The sequence below is a fragment of the Rousettus aegyptiacus genome, unplaced genomic scaffold (genome assembly GCF_014176215.1).
Source record: "Rousettus aegyptiacus isolate mRouAeg1 unplaced genomic scaffold, mRouAeg1.p scaffold_m13_p_9, whole genome shotgun sequence".
In the NCBI taxonomy this organism is placed as follows: Eukaryota; Metazoa; Chordata; class Mammalia; order Chiroptera; family Pteropodidae; genus Rousettus; species Rousettus aegyptiacus.
The window spans coordinates 79528273-79532436 of NW_023416312.1; the positions used below are offsets into that span (position 1 = coordinate 79528273).

Genomic DNA, 4164 nt, shown 5'->3' on the forward strand with positions numbered 1-4164 from the left:
TGGAATAGAAGGAGAGATAAAGAGCTCATCAGACAAGAGGAAGCTAAAGGAGTTCATCAACACCAAACCAGTATTACAAGAAATGTTGGAGAGACTTCTTTATAAAGAAAAAAAAAGGATCAGAAATATAAAATTACAATAACAACATATCAAGAATTACTTTAAATATAAATGAATTAAATGATTCAATCAAAAGATAAGGCGGTCAAATGGACAAGAAAACAAGAGGCTTACAATTGCTGCCTACAAGGGATTCTCTTCAGATCTTAAGCCACATAGACTGAAAGTCAAGGGATAGAAAAATATATTTCATGTAAGTGTAAACAAACACACAAAAATATCTGTTGTGGTAGTATTTATAAAAGACAAAATAGACTTTAAAACAAAGGCTATAACAAGAGACAAAGAAAGACCCAGAAATCCTACTTCTGGAAATTTATCCAGAAAAAAAAAATACCTCTTCGAAGATATATGTGCATCCATAATTTCATTGCAGCATTATTTACAATAGCCAAGATATGGAGGTAATTTGGGTGTCTATCAATGGATAAATGAATAAAGAAGTGGTGGTGAAAATATATAATGGAATTTTACTCAATCATAAAAAAAATAGAATGAAATCTTGCCATTTGCGACAACACGACTGGGCCTAGAGGTATTGTACAGAGTGAAGTAAGTTGGATAGAGAAATATAAATACCATATAATTTCACTTGCAAATGGAATTTAAAGAACAAAATAAACAAAGAAACAAAAGAAAAACAATTTCTTAGATACAGAGAATAATTTGATGGTAGCCAGATGGGAGCGTGTTTGGGTGGTGGGTGAAAAAATAGAAGGGATTAAAAAGTTCAAAACTGTAGTTACAAAACAGTCATGGAGACATAAATTATAGCATAATGAATATAGTCAATAATATTGTAATAACTGTGTATGGTGTCAGATGGGTACTAGATTTATCAAGATAATTATTTTGTTAGTTATATAAACGTCTAAATACTATGTCATATACCTGAAGCTAATATAATGTTGTATGACAACTGTAATTGAAAAATTTAAAAATATGTATTTTAAAAAGTTTTATGGAAAACAGACACACCACAATGCTAATTCGAGGTCAGTACTGCCTGGCCAGTTTTGAAGAAGAGCCAATCTCCCTTCTCACTTTCAATATTCTCACATATGGAGAAGTACAACCTGTTTTCCAAACAATCTGCAATTTGTATTTATCTGAGCCCCGAAGTGTTTTTCTTCATATCTTGTCCCATTTATTTTAAATCTCCAGTTCATATTCTTGAAACAAATTTCTTGTGTCCTTGATAATTGTACATTATTACATGCAGATTATAATATCACTACTTTTTAACAATATATTTATTCTACTTTAGGTAAGAATCTTAGAAATTCACAAAATAATATCTAAATTGTAACTTTACAGACTGATCTTTTTCAGAAGGTGTAAGAACTGGGCTTATTTTACTTCTGTGAAGATTATTCTTGTGAATTAACTGTTAAGCAGAATTGGAAATTTTAAAGTATGCTCAAATGTAATATTTGGTATTAAAAGAGCAACAGAAAAATTGCCCATTCTATATCCTGGATCAGTATACATTCTTCCCAGCCTGCCATAAATTCTACATTCTTATATTTAGAATCCCTGCTTTGAATGATGACACTGAAACTCTGTGCAAGTTATTTAAATGGGAAACATTCAAAATTTTCACAAAAGCTTGATAGTACTAAGGCAAGAAGTGAAAAAAATACACTCTTTTATCTAACAACCTTAAATAAGGGTTGATGAAAAAAGGTTGATTAGGTTTTCAGCTTAATTCTGAAAATCCAATCAGCAGAACCCTTGTATTCCTAAAGTGTCCTAACCAATTGAAATTTTGGTACAAAAAAAAATTCTGTGGCAATTTTTTTTTAAATGAGAATAAACATTTTTAAAAAGCACATTTAGCACCAACAACTTATAAACTATAAACACTAAGACTGCAATTTTGCAAAAGGAATGTTTCCAAAAGTTGGTAATCTAGAACTTGGAATATATTTTCCACTTGAAACAATGCTATATAACTAAGGCTAGCTTTCCAGAACAGATATACAAATCCCATTTTTTAAAAAAAAAAATCTGTTCTTAATGTATCATCTATCAGAAATGAAAAATAACTAAAAACAATATTACTGTGATAGTGGTAACAACAAAAAAAGAAAAAAAATATGTAAAATTGTAAAAGCATGAATGCATAGCATGAAAGAGAATATGTAATGACTCATATACAGAACACAACTAAGAATTACCAAAAATCTTAGGAGAATTCAAAATGATGGTATTGGAGAAGTTTAGAAAAGTATTAAAGTCAAACTTTTGATTGCCTGAAGGACAACTATCCCTCTCTCTCCCCCATCCCTCTCTGCCTAATACACTAGGCACAGGTAAGATGGGCAAGTTCCACTTAGAGGACAAAAGCCACACAGAGTTAAAAGCACAAACAGCTGTGAAGAAAAGTGAGAGGGGACTACGAGAAAAATCTGGCACTTGGAAGACACCTTGTCCATCCTTAGCTCCAGAAGCCTGTGTAGTTCCCATGGAAACCCGAAGGAAATGTCCTCCCAGACACAAGAGCTTCATCTAGGGCCAGTTGTAGCAGGCTGTAGAGAGCACTGGGGAACTCATCCATGCCACTGAAGTAGTTCACCCACAGGTCATCATGGTTGAGCCAGTCTCTACCAGAGGTGAGTTTGAGCTTCCTCCCTGTGGGCCCAAGGGAGGAGCCTGGGCGGGCCGAGGCCTTTTCCTCCAGGAACTTCTAGGCACGGATGCCATAGAAGAACAGGGTTCCTTGGCCAGTGCCCATGGTGATGATGCGTTGATAGAAGCTCAGCAAATGCATGCCTGTGCCACCCTCTCTGGAGCACAGGGGCAGGATGTTCTGATGATTGTGGTGCAGATCCCAGAAGGAGACATGGGACTGGGAATCCACCGTGTACAGGGACAACTCATTGCAGTAGGTCAGGCACACATTCTCTCGACAGTAGGTCAGCCTGATGGACAGCAGCCTGGACAGGGTGCTCTTGGTTTTCCACAGGTGGAAGTGCCAAGTAGCGACACTGCTCCCAGCTCCTAGTTCTTGCCACTGAAGGCCAGGGCTCACACCTTGCAACTCCTGGTTTCGCAACAGAGGGATTGACATGATCCCGCTTGACCGCACGTCCACTATGAAGACTGTGTAGCACTTGGTGCTATGTGCCACTTGCCGGGTGTTCAGCCACTGAGATGCAAACACACCTGGTTGAGGGTGTCCAGGGCCAGCTCCCACTTGGGAAACAGCTCTGGCAGCTTCTGTAGAGCGTAGCCACGCAGCTCACCCTGGAAGCTCTGACATCCCATGTGGCTCTGCGTGCCCACCTCGCGGCCTATCAGGTAGTGCACAAGCAAGTGCCTTGTTGCTGGCTGTTTCTGCTTCTTTGACAGCAATGGATTCTCTCTGTTTGCCGCCTTCAAGCCCTATGATGACGAACTCGTGGCAGCCGCCTTTATCAAGGGCACTTTCCGCTTCCTGCTATCTGTTTGCTGCTGGACGATGGTGGGCAGTGGGAGGCTGGCGGTGGTGGTGGCGGTGGCGTCTCCCAGTCGGCCAGGAATGTAGGCTCTCAAGGGCCAGGAGGCAGGGCAACAGCAGGGCCCTGAGCCTACCGAGTCCAGCTGCAGCGGCTGCAGGGAAGGAGGCGACAGCGGCCAGGCGAAGGGGCACACGAGCCAGAGCAAGCGGAGCTGTGCCGTCTAGGGCAGGAAGTGCGGCCAGCAGCGCGGTGGGAACAGAGTCTGAGCGAGAAGTGGGCCACACAGGACGCCGAGTTGGCAGGAACGGAGGCAGCGTAGGGCGTGGGTAAGGAGCAGGTAGTCATGGTGAGACTGAGCGCAAGTCAGGAGAAGCAAGGGGAAGTGATCTGCGGGACAGGAGATGTACTGAGGACTTGAGAGTCAGGACCCCAAGACGAACATGTGCATCTGTTCTGGGCCCCCACCAAGTCTCACTGGATTATTTCACAACACTATGGGCAGCAGGCAACCAGTCTTATTATAATAACTACTTAAATAAAATTTGAAACCTAAAATATAGTCAAGCAAGAGGCTAGAAGGAGCCTAGGCAACTATACAAAT

General features: G+C 40.7%; 1 pseudogene; it reads right to left on the reverse strand.

The window, feature by feature from the left end:
• Window positions 1-2560: 2560 nt before the first annotated feature.
• Window positions 2561-3908, reverse strand: LOC107517648 (annotated as a pseudogene).
• Between the last annotated feature and the right edge of the window lie 256 nt (window positions 3909-4164).